Here is a 22889-nt window from a genome sequence, read left to right as displayed (position 1 = left end):
AAAGACTGGAAAAATAACACGGGGCCCCGTGAAATCCACAGTCGGGTGTGTGGCAGACAGAAACACCAGGAGATGGAGGGCAAAACCTTACCAAAAAAGTGCGCTAATAAGCGCAAAGGAAAAAGAAACCACGGGCAACACTGGCAAAAAGAGGGAGAGAAAACCAGGCAGATATTAAAGCAGATGGTCACTAGATATGGAGCATATAGGAGTGTACTAAAATACAATGAGCTCAAACGTTTGGTCCCAGTTGTGACTATTAGCATAGAAATACGTATATCAATACGCAGAACCTATTCCTAACCTAGATAGTATTTAAGGGTGGACAACAAGTGAAAATACTACACGAATAGATCAGCATACTAGCTGATCAGTGTATAATGACTAGATGGTCAGGTTCCAATATCCCAAAAGAATAATATTGCAAACAAATAGGTGATATAAATAAACAATAATTAAATAACAGCTAACCTATAAATTGATAAGATAGACAGTATATAATGACTAAATAGTCAAATGATAACTTACCAAACAATTAAAATCACCCCAATATAGGCAATATAAATACACAGTGAAAATTCACTAGCCAACCTACTAGGATAGATCCCACTACAATTGAATGTACATATACATGACAATAGTCCATATTAACGTGTAACAAATCGTCGTCACAGCCATTGATTGAAGACGCGAAATAATCCTCATAAATGTCCATATGGATTCTTTGTCTTCAAGAAGAGATATAAAAGCACTCCTGTGTCCCAAATAAATGGAGAAGAGGACCACACCGCATGCAGCACACGCCGGAACACCAGAATGGATCGCTCAATATAAATAGGTAAGTCAGACATGACACTACATCTAAAAATGAATAAACAAACATAAAAGTGAAATTAAAATCAATTACCAAAGTACAATGGGATACACAGATGGTAAAGCGTGCAGGAAATGGTGATCACAAAAATGGGGCGAAGCTAAGGCTCTCATTCAGGCCACGTGGATGGACAGTGTCCAACGTCCATATCCACTGTGATTTCAATTGTGAGAGGCATTGAGCAATTCTACCACCACGGATACCCGGGTCAATAGAGTCAATACCTTTGACTCATAGACCACTGCTGTTACTGTTGTGGAATACCTTAAAATGTCTCGGTATGGTTTTCAATAATGAAATGTCCTCTTGTTCCTTAGCTGCCTGTACACCCCGCACATGCTCCCTGACCCGAACCTTCAATTGCCGTGTTGTTAATCCGACATAGATCAGAGGGCATGGGCAAACTGCGAAGTAGATTACATTTTTAGTAGTGCATCTGATGAATTTTTTGATCTTAAAGTTTTTTTGTCCAGATGAATCACAGAATACATCACTCCGATCAATGTTACTGCATGCGACACAATGTCCGCATGGAGTACATCCTTGCCGGGCCTTGTAGTTGTCTAGAAAGGAACGTGCAGATGTCTGATTATGGTGACTGTGAACCAAAAAATCGCAGAGATTTTTCGCTCACCTAAAGGTAATCTGTGGTTGATGAGGAATGAGTTTAGCTATTTTAGCATCTGCCAACAGAATGGGCCAAGATCTCCTAAGAGAGGAGCAAATTAGTTCAGATAGAGTGTTGAAATTGGTAATAAATCTGACAAAGTTAGAATTCTGCCTCTTAGTCCTCTGATCATATAACAGGCTATTTCTACTAGACCACTTTGCCCTATGATACGCCCTTTTTATAGCACGATTGCTGTAGCCACGTTCGCGAAAGCGTTCTTTTAACCTTTCTGCCTCAAATTCAAACGCCGCCTGTGTTGAGCAGATACGGCGGAGGCAAAGGAATTGGCCTACAGGTACAGAACGTATCATATGTTGAGGATGGGATGAAGTAGCATGTAGAAGTAAATTTGTAGCCGTTGGCTTCCTATGGATACTCGTATAGATGATTCCATTATCCCCTTTACTCAAAAATACATCTAAAAAATCAATCTCATCTGAATGGTAGTTGAAGGTAAGACATATGTTAAGATCATTCTGGTTTAATTCGCCTATCCACTCCTTCAACTCCAAGGCAGTGCCCTGCCAGACCAGAAAGACGTCGTCGATGTACCGCGCCCAAGAAAGAACGTGGCACACCGACAACGACCACTGGTCTGACTGGAAGAGGTTCCTCTCCCACAGCCCCAGGAACAGATTTGCATAGGAGGGCGCAAAGGCCGCCCCCATGGCTGTCCCCTGGAGCTGCAGGAAAAAGGACCCCTTAAAAACCAAAAAATTGTGAGTCAACATGAATTCGAGGAGCTGGAATACAGGGGACCTGAATGGGGAGGAGTAGTCAGACGAGCCAAAGAAAAAACTGACTGCCCTTAAACCATCGGCGTGCCTGATGCTCGTATATAATGACTCAACGTCAGCAGTGACCAGAAGGGTATCCGAATTGAGTGGCAGGTCGTCGACCATCCTCAACAAGTGGGTTGTATCCTTTAAATAGGATGGTAAACCTTCTACAAGAGGCTGTAAGATGGAATCAATCCACTTGTTGACAGGCTCTAGGAAGCTCCCCCGGCCCGAAACGATGGGACGCCCAGGTGGTAACTGTGCATTTTTATGTATTTTTGGGAGTAAATACAAGGTAGAGATTGTAGGTTCAATAACAGTAAGAGCGGCCACCAATTCCTTGGTGATTACCTCACCCTCCACAGCGTCTGCCAGGATAGTTGTAAGAGTGGTACTAAAGGCAGACAAGGGGTTATAGGATAGTTTTCTATAACAGGTGGAATCATTAAGTTGGCGGAAGGCCTCACATTCATACATCTTTGTGGGCTATATCACTATATTGCCCCCCTTGTCAGCCGGTTTAACCACTATCCCTGGCAGACCCTGCAGAGCATGGAGACGCTGTCACTCCTCTCTTGTGAGATTGTCACTCCCAAGATGTCTTGGGATCTTCAAAAAGTCTTTTGTTACCACCTGTACAAATAAGTCGATATTACTGCAATTGGAAAGCAGGGGGAACCTCCTAGAACGTGGCCTGACCGAGAACGGGATCCTACCTCCTTCTGGTGTCCTGTGCTCATCAGACAACTCCTCCAGGGCCCTCAGCGCTGCCTGCTCCTCTTCTGTGGGGAATAAAGCATGTAAGTTCTCGTCGAAGAAAAAACGTTTAAATAAAAGTGACCGGGCAAACATATGTAGAATAGATCCTTAATAAGCATAAACGTATCAAGTCCAGCCGAGGGAGAAAATGTAAGACCCCTCTCCAATAGGGAGAGATCTGTGGGAGATAGTATGTAATCACTCAAATTGATTACCTTATTGTTTTGGTTCTTTTCTGATTGATGGGAACCATGACGTTTATACGGATGGAAATTCAAATTGTGAACTCTTTTGTTCACTGTCCCTGAGCGGTTCACCATAGATGATGAGGAGGCATCGGATACTTCGCCAGCAGAGGAAACGGATGAAAACGATTCAACACGATGTCTTGTTTGTATAGAGGGTTGAAGATGAATAGTTTATTAATAATTGGGAGGAATCATTATATACGAGCATCAGGCACGCCGATGGTTTAAGGGCGGTCAGTTTTTTCTTTGGCTCGTCTGACTACTCCTCCCCATTCAGGTCCCTTGTACTCCAGCTCCTCGAATTCACGTTGACTCACAATTTTTTGGTTCACAGTCACCATAATCAGACATCTACACGTTCCTTTCTAGACAACTACAAGGCCCGGCAAGGATGTACTCCATGCGGACATTGTGTCGCATGCAGTAACATTGATCGGAGTGATGTATTCTGTGATTCATCAAAAAAACTTTAAGATCAAAAAATTCATCACCTGCACTGCTAAAAATGTAATCTACTTCGTAGTTTGCCCATGCTCCCTGATCTATGTCGGATTAACAACACAGCAATTGAAGGTTCGGGTCAGGGAGCATGTGCGGGGTATACAGGCAGCTAAGGAACAAGAGGACATTTCATTATTGAAAACCATACCGAGACATTTTAAGGTATTCCACAACAGTAACAGCAGTGGTCTACGAGTCAAAGGTATTGACTCTATTGACCCGGGTATCCGTGGTGGTAGAATTTCTCAACGCCTCTCACAATTGGAATCACAGTGGATATGGACGTTGGACACTGTCCATCTACGTGGCCTGAATGAGAGCCTTAGCTTCGCCCCATTTTTGTGATCACCATTTCCTGCACGCTTTACCATCTGTGTATCCCATTGTACTTGGGTAATTGATTTTAATTTCACTTTTATGTTTGTTTATTCATTTTTAGATGTAGTGTCGTGTCTGACTTACCTTTTTATATTGAGCGATCCATTCTGGTGTTCTGGCGTGTGCTGCATGCGGTGTGGTCCTCTTCTCCATTTATTTGGGACACAGGAGTGCTTTTATATCTCTTCTTGAAGACAAAGAATCCATATGGACATTTATGAGGATTATTTCGCGTCTTCAATCAATGACTGTGACGACGATTTGTTACACGTTAATATGGACTATTGTCATGTATATGTACATTCAATTGTAGTGGGATCTATCCTAGTAGGTTGGCTAGTGAATTTTCACTGTGTATTTATATTGCCTATATTGGGGTGATTTTAATAGTTTGGTAAGTTATCATTTGACTATTTAGTCATTATATACTGTCTATCTTATCAATTTATAGGTTAGCTGTTATTTAATTATTGTTTATTTATATCACCTATATGTTGGCAATATTATTCTTTTGGGATATTGGGACCTGACCATCTAGTCATTATACACTGATCAGCTAGTATGCTGATCTATTCGTGTAGTATTTTCACTTGTTGTCCACCCTTAAATACTATCTAGGTTAGGAATAGGTTCTGCGTATTGATATACGTATTTCTATGCTAATAGTCACAACTGGGACCAAACGTTTGAGCCCATTGTATTTTAGTACAATTCTATATGCTCCATATCTAGTGACCATCTGCTTTAATATCTGCCTGGTTTTCTCTCCCTTTTTTTGCCAGTGTTGCCTGTGGTTTCTTTTTCCTTTGCGCTTATTAGCGCACTTTTTTGGTAAGGTTTTGCCCTCCAACTCTCGGTGTTTCTGTCTGTCACACACCCAAATGTGGATTTCACGGGGCCCCGTGTTATTTTTCCAGTCTGTGGTGGGATGCGGTATGTACGCTGTAGCGATGGGTGCATTTTGTTTGTTTGCCCACGTCCCTTAATATATTCTTACCGTTCCTTCTTTAGGAATCAGTTCGGTTGCTGTGACAACCTTGTCACTTCCGGTCCAGCGGTGGTACGTAGTTCCGCTTCTTATTGCTTCAGGGCTCTTCCCTTATCAGCTATGGCGTCTTTCGGTTTGTGCGCACATTGCGCACGCGCCGTCTAGCTCCGCCCTCCCCTCTCGGCGCGTCACTTTATTATTCTATATGAGGTGTCTTGGTTTCCATGGTTACCCGGTCACTTCCGGTGTTTGGGAGATATGCATTTCCGCCGGCACTACTATTTAAATCAGTCAGTAACGCCATTAAACATGCTCCCTGTGGAAGGATAACATCCGAAACGTGCGTTGGGGTGTGTTCGCACATCCCAGGAGTCCTTGCACCTGTTGCCAGTTGAAACAAGGTATAACTAATATGTATTCTTCCGTCTGTAGCCTTTTGTTAGGTCCGGCATATGCTATTTTTCTCAAATTTTTGGAGTACTTTTAACTATATCTATAGCAATGTAGTTCAATTGAGGCAACTTCTCCTACACCGTGATTATTTTACGGGGAGTTTATTATGTATTTAATATCTTATGCGGGGTATTTCTGGTATGTGCGCACACCGTTTTGTTTTTTACCTTTGTTATTTTTGGGTTACTTGTATTGCATGCTATCCCATATCTTGATAGCCATTTGTCTTTGTCACTATTTATTAATAAAGAATTTTCATTTTTATAAATTATATGGGCTCCTTTGGTCGTTCCTCTTTGCTTGTTAGCCTTGTTTTTTGCTTCAGTATCTCATTAGCGACTAGCCCCTACTGTGTAGTCCGTTGTGTGCAGCTGGCTATGTATTATGATTGACTTTTTTAACATTTATACATTTATATGTTGCCATGCCGACTGCTTTTGCAAGTATTTTTCTCTGTTGTAGGATCTGTCTGAGGTATTCCAAAGTGATAGCCATCCTGTCCCTGCCAAAAGATGATTGGATATTGCAGACAATCATGGGACCTGTGAGGTTCTGCTACTCGTTGCAAACTATTGTTCCTTTTCTGAAGCACAATGTCACGGCTTTGAAAATCATTACCTACAATCAAGATGGCTACCTCATCAAATGTGGGAGCATTGAAACGTCGCTGATGTTCACCTTGTGGTGTTTTGTCAGCTCGAATGACAACAATCGTCATTTGGCATTTATTCAAGTGCAGTCTTGAAAAGTTGAACATATGGATTGTTGGAGTGAAGGAACTGCTGCAAAATAGTGACAATATCAAGGAGAGTGTTAGGAATTAAAGAGCATCTCCGCAGAGCCTCTGCTTCTGCATTTCCCATGAAGCAGAGCTGAAGAAATTGAGGTTCTTCTCCTTGTAATGGAAGCAGTGTGCCAATTGAGTGGTAAACCTGTACTTGAACTTTAAATGTCAGCATAAATCCTGTTGTAAACATTTCTTTTGCTGCACCAAATTATGTTATTTGGAAGCAGGAGTTGTACTTCCTGATGTTGTCCAAGAAATGCTTTGATATTGTACTGGCACCTGTCATCAGAGAATTTAGGGGATCTGGTGGAGACAGGAGAGGTGGAAGTTTTATCTTACCATTTGCACAGCATAAACCTGGTGGTTCATCTTTCCAATTCAGGGCACTGCAGTACATGCAGACCACATCCATTTTTTCTATCTGAACTTTAGGATTATCCTGATAGTTTATGTCTGACTGGTAACAAAAGGCAGCATGTTTCAAATCTCCAACCATTTCCTGTGCCCTGGTGGAAGAAATAGCAATTCTCTTAGTGGCAAGTCGGCCTTCTCTCTGCTGGGATGACTCATTGGCCCTTGAGGAAGCAGCTCTTCTCCTCTTATCTACAAGCCTCGCTTCCCTCTCCTCAGAAAGTTCATTGGCTCTTGAGGAAGCACTTCTTGTTCTCTTGTCTGCAAGCCTCGCTTTCCCTTTCCTCAGAAAGTTAATTAGCTCTTGAGGAAGCAGTTCTTGTTCTCTTGTTTGCAAGCCTCGCTTCCCTCTCCTCAGAAAGTTCATTGGCCCTTGAGCAAGCAGCTCTTGTTTTCATGTCTGCAAGCCTCACTTCCCTCTTTTCAGAAAGCTCATTGGCTCTTGAGGAAGCAGCTGCTGTTCTTATGTGTGTCAGCCTTGTTTCTCGGTCTTCACATTTTTCATTGGCCCGTAATACAGCTTTTCTTTTTGCATCAGCTGACATTCGTGCCATGGAATTCCTTTTCTTATGAGACATTATTGTGGTAAAAATAGTCTGTAACTGGCAGTTTCTATATCCTCTCACATAGAGGTAATGTGACTGAAATCAGCCTTTCCACCAACACCCTAACTGACATGCTATTACCTCACACAAGCTTTGTTTTACTGAGAATGTCCTTTGTTACCTATATTAACCAATCAGAGCTGAGTTGTGATTGGTTGCTATTGGCAGCCTGATAAATCCCCAGCCAACAGGAAGCCCTCCCCCCAGCAGTATATATTAGCTCACACATACACATAATAGACAGGTCATGTGACTGACAGCTGCCGTATTTCCTATATGGTACATTTGTTGCTCTTGTAGTTTGCTTATTAATCAGATTTTTATTGTTGAAGGATAATACCAGACTTGTGTGTGTTTTAGGGCGAGTTTCATGTGTCAAGTTGTGTGTGTTGTGTTGCATGTGGCGACATGCATGTAGTGACTTTTGTGAAATGAGTTTTGTGTGGCGACATGCGTGTAGCAACTTTTTGTGTGTCGAGTTGCATGTGACAGGTTAGTGTAGCAAGTTGTGTGCAGCAAGTTTTGCGCATGGCAAGTTTTGCGCGTGGCAAGTTTTATTTGTGGTGCGTTTTGAGCATGTGCAAGTTTTGTGTGAGGTAACTTTTGCTCGTATTGCAACTTTTGTGCATGTGGCAATTTTTCCACGTGTGCAAGTTTTGCGTGTGGTGAGTTTTCCATGAGGTAAGTTTTACACGTGTGGTGAGTTTTGCATGTGGCAAATTTTGCGCGTGGCGAGTCTTGAGTGGCGACTTTTATGTGGCGAGGTTGGTGTTCAAGCACGTGATAGTGTGTGGTGCATTTTGTGTGTGTGTTCATATCCCCGTGTGTGGTGAATATCCCATGTCGGGGCTCCACCTTAGCAACTGTACGGTATATACTCTTTGACACCATCGCTCTCATTCTTTAAGTCCCCCTTGTTCACATCTGGCAGCTGTCAATTTGCCTCCAACACTTTTCCTTTCACTTTTTCTTCATTATGTAGATAGGGGCAAAATTGTTTTGTGAATTGGAACGCACGGGGTTAAAATTTCGCCTCACAACATAGCCTATGACGCTCTCGGGGTCCAGACGTGTGACTGTGCAAAATTTTGTGGCTGTAGCTGCGACGGTGCAGATGCCATACACGCATACATACATACATACACACAGACACACATTCAGCTTTAAATATTAGATAATACAGACAGGTAATTCTTAAAGGTTCACTTGCCTTTTCCCTCAACTGAATGTTGGGTGAGAGTCCTGCCATCCTTTCTCAGCAAATCTGGTATTGTTTGTTTGTTAGCTAGAAATAGTAGTATTAATTTAACCCCTTAAGCTCCGAGGGTGGTTTGCACGTTAATGACCGGGCAAATTTTTACAATTCTGACCACTGTCCTTTTACGAGGTTATAACTCTGAAACGCTTCAACGGATCCCGGTGATTCTGACACTGTTTTCTCGGGACATATTGTACTTTATGATAGTGGAAAAATTTCTTTGATATTACCTGTGCTTATTTGTGAAAAAAACAGAAATTTGGCGAAAATTTTTAAACTTTTGCACAAAATACTTAATAAGTAACATTTCCCACATGTCTACTTTACATCAGCACAATTTTGGAAACAATTTTTTTTGTTTGTTTTTTTAGGGACCACATCACATTTGAAGTCATTTTGAGGTGTCTTTATGATAGAAAATACCCAAGTGTGAAACCATTCTAAAAACTGCACCCCTCATGGTGCTCAAAACCACATTTAAGAAGTTTATTAACCCTTCTGGTGCTTCACAGGAATTTTTAGAATGTTTAATAAAAAATGAACATTTAATTTTTTTTTCACAAAAAATTTACTTCAGCTCCAATTTGTTTTATTTTACCAAGGATAACAGGAGAAAATGGACCCCAAAAGTTGTTGTACAATTTGTCCTGAGTAGCTCGATACCCCATATGTGGGGGTAAACCACTGTTTGGGCGCATGCATAGCTCAGAAGGGAAGGAGTGCCATTTGACTTTTCAATGCAAAATTGGCTGGAATTGAGATGGGACACCATGTTGCGTTTAGAGAGTCACTAATGTGCCTAAACATTAAAACCCCCAACAAGTGACACCATTTTGGAAAGTAGACCCCCTAAGGAACTTATATAGATGTATGGTGAGTAGGGTTGAGCGAAACGGGTCGAACATTTTCAAAAGTCGCCGACTTTTGACAAAGTCGGGTTTCATGAAACCCGATCCGACCCCTGTGCGGGGTCGGCCATGCGGTACGCGACTTTCGCGCCAAAGTCACGTTTCAATGACGCGAAAAGCGCCATTTCTCAGCCAATGAAGGTAAACGCAGAGTGTGGGCAGCGTGATGACATAGGTCCTGGTCCCCACCATCTTAGAGAAGGGCATTGCAGTGATTGGCTTGTTGTCCGCGGCGTCACAGGGGCTATAAAGGGGCGTTCCCGCCGACCGCCATGTTACTGCTGCTGATCTGAGCCTAGGGAGAGGTTGCTGCCGCTTCGTCAGAAGCAGGGATAGCGTTAGGCAGGGTCCATTAACCACCAAACCGCTTGTGCTGTAGCGATTTCCACTGCCCAACACCACCTTCGGTGTGCAGGGACAGTGGAAGCTACATTTTTTTTTTTTCCCCCTCAGCGCTGTAGCTCATTGGGCTGCTCTAGAAGGCTCCCTGATAGCTGCATTGCTGTGTGTACGCCGCTGTGCAAACCAACTGCTTTTTTCAAAGCACAAATCCTCTTGTTCCTTCCTTTCTGCACAGCTATCTTGTTTGTTTGTCCACACTTTTTATTTAATTTGTGCATCAGTCCACTCCTTATTGCTGCCTGCCATACCTGGCTGAGATTACTGCAGGGAGATAGTAATTGAAGGACAGTTCCATTTTTTTTTTTTTTTTTGTGGGAGATTAAGATTGGCATTTCTGCTAGAGTGCCATCCCTGTCTGTGTCATCTCTCACTCAGTGGGCCATAGAAAGCCTATTTATTTTTTTGCTTGATTTGGGTTCTAAAATCTACCTGAAAAAATCACTACATCAATCAGTGGGAGAAAAATATTGGCCTCAGGGCTTGTGTGCCACTCCTTACTCCTGTGTGTGCCATCTCTCAGTGGGCCATAGAAAGCCTATTTATTTTTTTGCTTGATTTGGGTTCCAAAATCTACCTGAAAAAATCAATAAATCAATCAGTGGGAGATTAATATTGGCCTTTGGGCTTGTGTGCCAGTCCCAAGCGTGCCATCTCTCTCTCTCAGATAGTGGGCCATAGAAAGCCTATTTATTATTTTTTTTATTGGGTTTATAAATTTTCCCTGGAAAAAAAAAAAAAAAGTGGGAGATTAATATTGGCCTCTGGGCTTGTGTGCCAGTCCTGAGCGTGCCATCTCTCTCACAAATAGTGGGCCATAGAAAGCCTATTTATTTTTTTGGTTGATTTGGGTTCTAAATTCTACCTGAAAAAATCAATAAATCAATCAGTGGGAGATAAATATTGGCCTCTGGGCTTGTGTGCCACTCCTGACTCCTGTGTGTGTCCTCTCTCACTCAGTGGGCCCTAGAAAACCTATTTTTTGTTTTATTTGTTTTCTAAATTCTCCCTGAAAAAATCATTTTATTTTATTTGGTTTCTAAATTATTCCTGAAAAAAATCATTTTTTTTGTATTTTTTTTTTCTAAAGTCTCCCTGAAAAAACAAAAAAAAACAAATCAGTGGGAGTTTAATATTGCCCTTTCTGCTTGTGTGCCAGTCTTGACTCCTGGGTGTGCCATCTCTCTCTCTCCAATTGTGGGCCATAGAAAGCCTATTAAATTTTTTGCTTGATTTGGGTTCCAAAATCTACCTGAAAAAATCACTAAATCAATCAGTGGGAGATAAATATTGGCCTCTGGGCTTGTGTGCCACTCCTGACTCCTGTGTGCGTCCTCTCTCACTCAGTGGGCCCTAGAAAGCCTATTTTTTGTTTTATTTGTTTTCTAAATTCTCCCTGAAAAAATCATTTTATTTTATTTGGTTTCTAAATTATTCCTGAAAAAAATCATTTTTTTTGTATTTTTTTTTTCTAAAGTCTCCCTGAAAAAAAAAAAAAAACAAATCAGTGGGAGATTAATATTGCCCTTTCTGCTTGTGTGCCAGTCTTGACTCCTGGGTGTGCCATCTCTCTCTCTCCAATTGTGGGCCATAGAAAGCCTATTAATTTTTTTGCTTGATTTGGGTTCCAAAATCTACCTGAAAAAATCACTTAATCAATCAGTGGGAGATAAATATTGGCCTCTGGGCTTGTGTGCCACTCCTGACTCCTGTGTGCGTCCTCTCTCACTCAGTGGGCCCTAGAAAGCCTATTTTTTGTTTTATTTGTTTTCTAAATTCTCCCTGAAAAAATCATTTTATTTTATTTGGTTTCTAAATTATTCCTGAAAAAAATCATTTTTTTTTTTTTTTTTCTAAAGTCTCCCTGAAAAAAAAAAAAAATCAAATCAGTGGGAGATTAATATTGCCCTTTCTGCTTGTGTGCCAGTCTTGACTCCTGGGTGTGCCATCTCTCTCTCTCCAATTGTGGGCCATAGAAAGCCTATTAATTTTTTTGCTTGATTTGGGTTCCAAAATCTACCTGAAAAAATCACTAAATCAATCAGTGGGAGATAAATATTGGCCTCTGGGCTTGTGTGCCACTCCTGACTCCTGTGTGCGTCCTCTCTCACTCAGTGGGCCCTAGAAAGCCTATTTTTTGTTTTATTTGTTTTCTAAATTCTCCCTGAAAAAATCATTTTATTTTATTTGGTTTCTAAATTATTCCTGAAAAAAATCATTTTTTTTTTATTTTTTTTCTAAAGTCTCCCTGAAAAAAAACAAAAAAAACAAATCAGTGGGAGATTAATATTGCCCTTTCTGCTTGTGTGCCAGTCTTGACTCCTGGGTGTGCCATCTCTCTCTCTCCAATTGTGGGCCATAGAAAGCCTATTAATTTTTTTGCTTGATTTGAGTTCCAAAATCTACCTGAAAAAATCACTTAATCAATCAGTGGGAGATAAATATTGGCCTCTGGGCTTGTGTGCCACTCCTGACTCCTGTGTGCGTCCTCTCTCAATCAGTGGGCCCTAGAAAGCCTATTTTTTGTTTTATTTGTTTTCTAAATTCTCCCTGAAAAAATCATTTTATTTTATTTGGTTTCTAAATTATTCCTGAAAAAAATCATTTTTTTTGTATTTTTTTTTTCTAAAGTCTCCCTGAAAAAAAAAAAAATCAAATCAGTGGGAGATTAATATTGCCCTTTCTGCTTGTGTGCCAGTCTTGACTCCTGGGTGTGCCATCTCTCTCTCTCCAATTGTGGGCCATAGAAAGCCTATTAATTTTTTTGCTTGATTTGGGTTCCAAAATCTACCTGAAAAAATCACTAAATCAATCAGTGGGAGATAAATATTGGCCTCTGGGCTTGTGTGCCACTCCTGACTCCTGTGTGCGTCCTCTCTCACTAAGTGGGCCCTACAAAGCCTATTTTTTGTTTTATTTGTTTTCTAAATTCTCCCTGAAACAATCATTTTATTTTATTTTGTTTCTAAATTCTTCCTGAAAAATTCATTTTTTTGTATTTTTTTTTCTAAAGTCTCCCTGAAAAAAAAAAAAAAAAATCAAATCAGTGGGAGATTAATATTGCCCTTTCTGCTTGTGTGCCGGTCTTGACTCCTGGGTGTGCCATCTCTCTCTCTCCAATTGTGGGCCACAGAAAGCCTATTAATTTTTTTGCTTGATTTGGGTTCCAAAATCTACCTGAAAAAATCACTAAATCAATCAGTGGGAGATAAATATTGGCCTCTGGGCTCCTGTGCCACTCCTGACTCCTGTGTGCGTCCTCTCTCACTCACTGGGCCCTAGAAAGGCTATTTTATGTTTTATTTGTTTTCTAAATTCTCCCTGAAAAAATCATTTCATTTTATTTGGTTTATAAATTCTTCCTTAAAAAATCATTTTTTTTTTCTAAAGTCTCCTTTTAAAAAAAAAAAACACAAATCAGTGGGAGATTAATATTTACATTTGCGCTTCAGTGACAGTCCTGCGTGTGTGGCATCTCTCTCATTTGTTGCCACCAACAACAGAGTGTGTAACATTGTGCCTGATTTTCGTTGTGGTCTCACCCACCTGTAAAGGGGTAGCTAAATCATACTGAAGTTATAGCTCACCGTGTAAGTTGTGTGACTGCAACAAATACCGTTAGTTTGGTAACGTTTTTAAAACAATGAGGAAGTCTGGTGGAAGAGGTCGTGGCCGGGGGCGTTCATTGTCAGCTGGTAATGAGGGTAGTGGTAGTGGTGGAGCATCAGGTGGTCATGGGAAAAAAAATATTGCACCTAAGTCTGGAGCTGTGGAGCCAGGTTCGTCGTCTGGCTACACAAGGCCTCGAACGCTCCCTTTTCTGGGAGTAGGAAAACCGCTTTTAAAGCCGGAGCAGCAAGAGCAAGTTTTGGCTTATCTTGCTGACTCAGCCTCTAGCTCTTTTGCCTCCTCTCGTGAAACTGGTAAAAGTAAAAGCAGCGCGTCGTTAGTGGATGTTCACGGTCAGGGACAAGTCGCTTCCTTGTCCTCTTCAGCAAAAACAACAACAGAGAAGAATGCAGCAGGCGACACAACGGGTTACTCCATGGAGCTCTTTACACATACCGTCCCTGGCTTAGAAAGTGAAGCAGTTAACAGTCCATGCCCATTACAAGTTGAATCTGACATGGAGTGCACTGATGCACAGCCACAGCCAGACTACTATGCTGGTCCTTTGACTCAGACCACAACATTGCCCTCGCAGGGTGCTGATCAAGAATCAGACCCTGATGAGACTATGTTGCCCCATCACGAACGCTATACCACCGACCGACAAGGTGACACAGACGAAGTTGCACACGAGCTACAAGAAGAGGTAATAGATGACCCAGTTCTTGACCCCGATTGGCAGCCATTGGGGGAACAGGGTGCAGGCGGCAGCAGTTCTGAAGCGGAGGAGGAGGGGCCGCAGCAGGCATCAACATCGCAACAGGTTCCATCTGCCGGGCCCGTATCTTGCCCAAAACGCGTGGCAAAGTCAAAACCTGTTGGAGGACAGCGTGGCCATCCGGTTAAAGCTCAGTCTGCAATGCCTGAAAAGGTATCCGATGCTAGAAAGAGTGCAGTCTGGCATTTTTTTAAACAACATCCAATTGATTAGCGCAAAGTCATCTGTCAAAAATGTTCAACTACCTTAAGCAGAGGGCAGAATCTGAAAAGTCTCAATACAAGTTGCATGCATAGACATTTAACCACCATGCATTTGCAAGCTTGGACTAACTACCAAACGTCCCTTAAGGTTGTAGCACCCTCGGCCAATGAAGCTAGTCATCAACGCAACATCCCTTCCGGCAGTGTAGGGCCACCATTTTCTGCACCACCTGCAGTATCTGTGCAGGTTTCTTTGCCAGGCCAAAGAAGTCAGGGTCAGGGAATCACCAGTTTCGTAGTAGGAAACACTGCATCTAGGGCACCGGCGGCAACAATACCATCTCCCACCGTCTCTCAGTCTGCCATGTCCACCGGCACCCCCGCTAGTTCCACGATCTCCAGCTCTCCAGTCCAGCTCACCCTACATGAGACTATGGTTAGAAAAAGGAAGTACTTAGCCTCGCATCCGTGTACACAGGGTTTGAACGCCCACATAGCTAGACTAATCTCGTTAGAGATGATGCCCTACCGGTTAGTTGAAAGCGAAGCTTTCAAAGCCCTGATGGACTACGCTGTACCACGCTACGAGCTACCCAGTCAACACTTTTTTTCCAGAAAAGCCATCCCAGCCCTCCACCAGCATGTTAAAGAGCGCATCGTCCATGCACTCAGGCAATCTGTGAGCACAAAGGTGCACCTGACAACAGATGCATGGACCAGTAGGCATGGCCAGGGACGTTACGTGTCCATCACGGCACACTGGGTAAATGTGGTGGATGCAGGGTCCACAGGGGACAGCAAGTTTGGGACAGTTCTGCCTAGCCCACGGTCTAGGAAACAGTTGGCTGTAGCCATTCGCACCCCCTCCTCCTCCTCCTCGTCCTCCTGCAGAAGCGAGACCTCGTCCACAGACCGCAGTCGCACAACCACTCCATCCGCAGCTGCCACTGTTGCACACCAGGTCTCCCATTATGGGCCAGCTACTGGCAAACGTCAGCAGGCTGTATTGGCTATGAAGTGTTTGGGCGATAACAGACACACCGCTGAAGTTCTGTCCGAGTTCTTGCAGAAAGAAACGCAGTCGTGGCTGGGCACTCTAGATCTTGAGGCAGGCAAGGTAGTGAGTGATAACGGAAGGAATTTCATGGCTGCCATCTCCATTTCCCAACTGAAACACATTCCTTGCCTGGCTCACACCTTAAACCTGGTGGTGCAGTGCTTCCTGAAAAGTTATCCGGGGTTATCCGACCTGCTCCTCAAAGTGCGTGGACTTTGCTCACATATCCGCCGTTCGCCCGTACACTCCAGCCGTATGCAGACCTATCAGCGTTCTTTGAACCTTCCCCAGCATCGCCTAATCATAGACGTTGCAACAAGGTGGAACTCAACACTGCACATGCTTCAGAGACTGTGTGAACAGAGGCGGGCTGTTATGTTTTTGTGGGAGGATACACATACACGGGCAGGCAGTAGGATGGCAGACATGGAGTTGTCAGGTGTGCAGTGGTCGAAGATTCAAGACATGTGTCAAGTCCTTCAGTGTTTTGAGGAATGCACACGGCTGGTTAGTGCAGACAACGCCATAATAAGCATGAGCATCCCCCTAATGCGTCTGCTGATGCAAAGTTTGACGCACATAAAGGATCAGGCCTCTGCAGCTGAGGAAGAGGAAAGCCTTGATGACAGTCAGCCATTGTCTGGCCAGGGCAGTGTACCGGACGAGGTAGCGGGCGAAGAGGAGGAGGAGGACGAGGAGGATGATGGGGATGATTATATTTTTAATGAGGAAGCTTTTCCGGGGCCAGTGGAAATTGTTGGCGCGGCAAGGCCGGGTTCTGGTTTTTGGAGGGACACAAGTGACGTGGATTTGCCTGAAACTGCCCCTCAACCAAGCACAACCACAGATTTGAGAACTGGAACTTTGGCCCACATGGCGGATTATGCCTTACGTATCCTCAAAAGGGACACACGCATAACAAAAATGATGAACGATGACGATTACTGGTTGGCCTGCCTCCTTGATCCTCGCTATAAAGGCAAATTGCAAAATATAATGCCACATGAGAACTTGGAACTAATATTAGCAACCAAACAATCAACTCTTGTTGACCGTTTGCTTCTGGCATTCCCTGCACACAGCGCCCGTGATCGTTCTAACACGAGCTGCAGGGGCCAGCAGACCAGAGGTGTTAGAGGGGCAGAAATCAGAAATGTCGTTGGCCAGAGGGGTTTTCTGACCAGGTTGTGGAGTGATTTTGCTATGACCGCAGACAGGACAGGTACTGCAGCATCAATTCAAAGTGACAGGAGACAACATTTGTCCAGTATGGTTACTAACTATTTTTCATCCCTTATCGACGTTCTCCCTCAACCGTCATTCCCATTTGATTACTGGGCATCAAAATTAGACACCTGGCCAGAATTGGCAGAATATGCATTGCAGGAGCTTGCTTGCCTGGCAGCTAGTGTCCTATCAGAAAGAGTATTCAGTGCTGCAGGTTCAATACTAACAGAAAAAAGGACTCGTCTGGCTACCCAAAATGTAGATGATCTAACCTTCATTAAAATGAACCACAACTGGATTTCGAAATCTTTTGCCCCACCTTGCCCGGCTGACACCTAGCTTTCCTATGTAAAGGTCTTGCCTGTGGACTATTCTGAACGACTTTTCCAATCTCGTAATTTGCAGCACCTGATTGTCCAGCATCCGACATGTTAACACCTCCCTAAATGGCCAAAGTCCCCACACGGGGCAGTGGTATCGCCACTTGGCGCCAGCACCCGTGAGAGTACTGTTTGTCTGAAGAGGTGGGTGTGCCCGCTTTTGGTCGACGGCACTGCCACTAGGTCCCTCATAGTATAATAAAGTGTCTGGCGGTGGTGGTGCGCACCCAACGTCAGACACACCGTTGTAATATGAGGGGCCCTGGACCTGTACCGCCGGCCACAAGACAGTCCCCCCCCCAGGTCAAACAGTGCTCTACCACTTGCAAAATTTTCTCTCACAGCTCCACCAATGTTTAGTCTATGCGCTGACATCCTTCAATGCCTGGCACTGTCAATACCATTGTATTGACATTTTTCTTATGTTAGGCCTTCGAAGCCTGTCTGCGGTCACTCCTTCCACTAGGCCTCCACTGACATGTCTACTGCTGCCCGGGTTCCCCTGGAACCAATTTTAAATTGCCTACAGCCAGCCCAATTTATTATGTTAGGGCTTCGAAGCCTGTCTGCGGTCCCTCCTTCCACTAGGCCTCCACTGACCTGTCTACTGCTGCCCGGGTTCCCCTGGAACCAATTTTAAATTGCCTACAGCCAGCCCAATTTATTATGTTAGGGATTCGAAGCCTGTCTGCGGTCCCTCCTTCCACTAGGCCTCCACTGACCTGTCTACTGCTGCCCGTGTACCCCTTGAACCAACATCAGAAAATATAAAAATAAGTATTTTGCTTATAAAAAAGAAAATACTGGAGAGATATCAAATGCAGACATTTTAACATTAAAAACAAACACATAAAACAAAAATCTGGTACAGTACTAAAAATGGCCACCAGCTACAATAACTTTCTCCTGCAAGTAGTTGACTGAAAGTTTTTTTCAATTTAAAACACAGATATGGCATCCACCGAGTGTTGTCCTGTCGCGTCTTCTTTATATTATTGCCAAGAAGATGCAAAACAATGAAAATAATAAAATCATTATTTACCAAAAAAATAGAGTAAGTCAAAACCACATTGCAAATAAACATTCATTACAAATAAAGAAGCAGGGCGCGTCCGAGGGTGAGTATATACCTAATAAGAATATAATCACCCTCGGACGTGCCCTGCTTCTTTCCGACAGCCTTCCTTCCTAAGAATCAGCCCTTCCGTGGTGTAGAGAGAGGGTGTGTTACACTCCAAGGTGTTCCCCAGGTTGCCTTTCCTGAGCTTCGATCTTCATGCTCTCGTTTAGTAGTTGTCGGAAAGTAGGCTGCATTAGGCCTACCAAATGGGTATGGGGTGGAGAGAGATGGTGTGTTACACTCCAAGGTGTTCTCCAGGTTTCCTCGCCATTGCTTCGATCTTCCGACTCTCGTTTAGTAGTTGTAGATAACTACACTGCATTAGGCCAACAAAATGGGTATCGGGTGGAGAGAGATGGTGTGTTACACTCCAAGGTGTTCCCCAGGTTGCCTTGCCATTGCTTCGGTCTTCTGACTCTCGTTTAGTAGTTGTATTAAACTACACTGCATTAGGCCTACAAAATGGGTATCGGGTGGAGAGAGATGGTGTGTTACACTCCAAGGTGTTCCCCAGGTTGCCTTGCCATTGCTTCGGTCTTCCGACTCTCGTTTAGTAGTTGTAGAAAACTACACAGCATTAGGCCTACAAAATGGGTATGGGGTGGAGAGAGATGGTGTGTTACACTCCAAGGTGTTCTCCAGGTTTCCTCGCCATTGCTTCGATCTTCCGACTCTCGTTTAGTAGTTGTAGAAAACTACACTGCATTAGGCCTACAAAATGGGTATCGGGTGGAGAGAGATGGTGTGTTACACTCCAAGGTGTTCCCCAGGTTGCCTTGCCATTGCTTCGGTCTTCCGACTCTCGTTTAGTAGTTGTAGAAAACTACACAGCATTAGGCCTACAAAATTGGTATGGGGTGGAGAGAGATGGTGTGTTACACTCCAAGGTGTTCTCCAGGTTTCCTCGCCATTGCTTCGATCTTCCGACTCTCGTTTAGTAGTTGTAGAAAGCTACACTGCATTAGGCCTACAAAATGGGTATGGGGTGGAGAGAGATGGTGTGTTACACTCCAAGGTGTTCCCCAGGTTGCCTTGCCATTGCTTCGGTCTTCCGACTCTCGTTTAGTAGTTGTAGAAAACTACACTGCATTAGGCCTACAAAATGGGTATCGGGTGGAGAGAGATGGTGTGTTACACTCCAAGGTGTTCCCCAGGTTGCCTTGCCATTGCTTCGGTCTTCCGACTCTCGTTTAGTAGTTGTAGAAAACTACACAGCATTAGACCTACAAAATGGGTATGGGGTGGAGAGAGATGGTGTGTTACACTCCAAGGTGTTCTCCAGGTTTCCTCGCCATTGCTTCGATCTTCCGACTCTCGTTTAGTAGTTGTAGAAAACTACACTGCATTAGGCCTACAAAATGGGTATGGGGTGGAGAGAGATGGTGTGTTACACTCCAAGGTGTTCCCCAGGTTGCCTTGCCATTGCTTCGGTCTTCCGACTCTCGTTTAGTAGTTGTAGAAAACTACACAGCATTAGGCCTACAAAATGGGTATGGGGTGGAGAGAGATGGTGTGTTACACTCCAAGGTGTTCTCCAGGTTTCCTCGCCATTGCTTCGATCTTCCGACTCTCGTTTAGTAGTTGTAGAAAACTACACTGCATTAGGCCTACAAAATGGGTATCGGGTGGAGAGAGATGGTGTGTTACACTCCAAGGTGTTCCCCAGGTTGCCTTGCCATTGCTTCGGTCTTCCGACTCTCGTTTAGTAGTTGTAGAAAACTACACTGCATTAGGCCTACAAAATGGGTATCGGGTGGAGAGAGATGGTGTGTTACACTCCAAGGTGTTCCCCAGGTTGCCTTGCCATTGCTTCGGTCTTCCGACTCTCGTTTAGTAGTTGTAGAAAACTACACAGCATTAGGCCTATAAAATTGGTATGGGGTGGAGAGAGATGGTGTGTTACACTCCAAGGTGTTCTCCAGGTTTCCTCGCCATTGCTTCGATCTTCCGACTCTCGTTTAGTAGTTGTAGAAAGCTACACTGCATTAGGCCTACAAAATGGGTATGGGGTGGAGAGAGATGGTGTGTTACACTCCAAGGTGTTCCCCAGGTTGCCTTGCCATTGCTTCGGTCTTCCGACTCTCGTTTAGTAGTTGTAGAAAACTACACTGCATTAGGCCTACAAAATGGGTATCGGGTGGAGAGAGATGGTGTGTTACACTCCAAGGTGTTCTCCAGGTTTCCTCGCCATTGCTTCGATCTTCCGACTCTCGTTTAGTAGTTGTAGAAAGCTACACTGCATTAGGCCTACAAAATGGGTATGGGGTGGAGAGAAATGGTGTGTTACACTCCAAGGTGTTCCCCAGGTTGCCTTGCCATTGCTTCGGTCTTCCGACTCTCGTTTAGTAGTTGTAGAAAACTACACTGCATTAGGCCTACAAAATGGGTATCGGGTGGAGAGAGATGGTGTGTTACACTCCAAGGTGTTCCCCAGGTTGCCTTGCCATTGCTTCGGTCTTCCGACTCTCGTTTAGTAGTTGTAGAAAACTACTCAGCATTAGACCTACAAAATGGGTATGGGGTGGAGAGAGATGGTGTGTTACACTCCAAGGTGTTCTCCAGGTTTCCTCGCCATTGCTTCGATCTTCCGACTCTCGTTTAGTAGTTGTAGAAAACTACACTGCATTAGGCCTACAAAATGGGTATCGGGTGGAGAGAGATGGTGTGTTACACTCCAAGGTGTTCCCCAGGTTGCCTTGCCATTGCTTCGGTCTTCCGACTCTCGTTTAGTAGTTGTAGAAAACTACACAGCATTAGGCCTACAAAATGGGTATGGGGTGGAGAGAGATGGTGTGTTACACTCCAAGGTGTTCTCCAGGTTTCCTCGCCATTGCTTCGATCTTCCGACTCTCGTTTAGTAGTTGTAGAAAACTACACTGCATTAGGCCTACAAAATGGGTATCGGGTGGAGAGAGATGGTGTGTTACACTCCAAGGTGTTCCCCAGGTTGCCTTGCCATTGCTTCGGTCTTCCGACTCTCGTTTAGTAGTTGTAGAAAACTACACTGCATTAGGCCTACAAAATGGGTATCGGGTGGAGAGAGATGGTGTGTTACACTCCAAGGTGTTCCCCAGGTTGCTTTGCCATTGCTTCGGTCTTCCGACTCTCGTTTAGTAGTTGTAGAAAACTACACAGCATTAGGCCTATAAAATGGGTATGGGGTGGAGAGAGATGGTGTGTTACACTCCAAGGTGTTCTCCAGGTTTCCTCGCCATTGCTTCGATCTTCCGACTCTCGTTTAGTAGTTGTAGAAAACTACACTGCATTAGGCCTACAAAATGGGTATCGGGTGGAGAGAGATGGTGTGTTACACTCCAAGGTGTTCCCCAGGTTGCCTTGCCATTGCTTCGGTCTTCTGACTCTCGTTTAGTAGTTGTATTAAACTACACTGCATTAGGCCTACAAAATGGGTATCGGGTGGAGAGAGATGGTGTGTTACACTCCAAGGTGTTCCCCAGGTTGCCTTGCCATTGCTTCGGTCTTCCGACTCTCGTTTAGTAGTTGTAGAAAACTACACAGCATTAGGCCTACAAAATGGGTATGGGGTGGAGAGAGATGGTGTGTTACACTCCAAGGTGTTCCCCAGGTTGCCTTGCCATTGCTTCGGTCTTCCGACTCTCGTTTAGTAGTTGTAGAAAACTACACAGCATTAGGCCTACAAAATGGGTATGGGGTGGAGAGAGATGGTGTGTTACACTCCAAGGTGTTCCCCAGGTTGCCTTGCCATTGCTTCGGTCTTCTGACTCTCGTTTAGTAGTTGTATTAAACTACACTGCATTAGGCCTACAAAATGGGTATCGGGTGGAGAGAGATGGTGTGTTACACTCCAAGGTGTTCCCCAGGTTGCCTTGCCATTGCTTCGGTCTTCCGACTCTCGTTTAGTAGTTGTAGAAAACTACACAGCATTAGGCCTACAAAATGGGTATGGGGTGGAGAGAGATGGTGTGTTACACTCCAAGGTGTTCTCCAGGTTTCCTCGCCATTGCTTCGATCTTCCGACTCTCGTTTAGTAGTTGTAGAAAACTACACTGCATTAGGCCTACAAAATGGGTATCGGGTGGAGAGAGATGGTGTGTTACACTCCAAGGTGTTCCCCAGGTTGCCTTGCCATTGCTTCGGTCTTCCGACTCTCGTTTAGTAGTTGTAGAAAACTACACAGCATTAGGCCTACAAAATTGGTATGGGGTGGAGAGAGATGGTGTGTTACACTCCAAGGTGTTCTCCAGGTTTCCTCGCCATTGCTTCGATCTTCCGACTCTCGTTTAGTAGTTGTAGAAAGCTACACTGCATTAGGCCTACAAAATGGGTATGGGGTGGAGAGAGATGGTGTGTTACACTCCAAGGTGTTCCCCAGGTTGCCTTGCCATTGCTTCGGTCTTCCGACTCTCGTTTAGTAGTTGTAGAAAACTACACTGCATTAGGCCTACAAAATGGGTATCGGGTGGAGAGAGATGGTGTGTTACACTCCAAGGTGTTCCCCAGGTTGCCTTGCCATTG

This window comes from Ranitomeya imitator, chromosome 4, assembly GCF_032444005.1.
Source record: "Ranitomeya imitator isolate aRanImi1 chromosome 4, aRanImi1.pri, whole genome shotgun sequence".
In the NCBI taxonomy this organism is placed as follows: domain Eukaryota; kingdom Metazoa; phylum Chordata; class Amphibia; order Anura; family Dendrobatidae; genus Ranitomeya; species Ranitomeya imitator.
Note: the sequence above shows the minus strand (reverse complement) of the source record.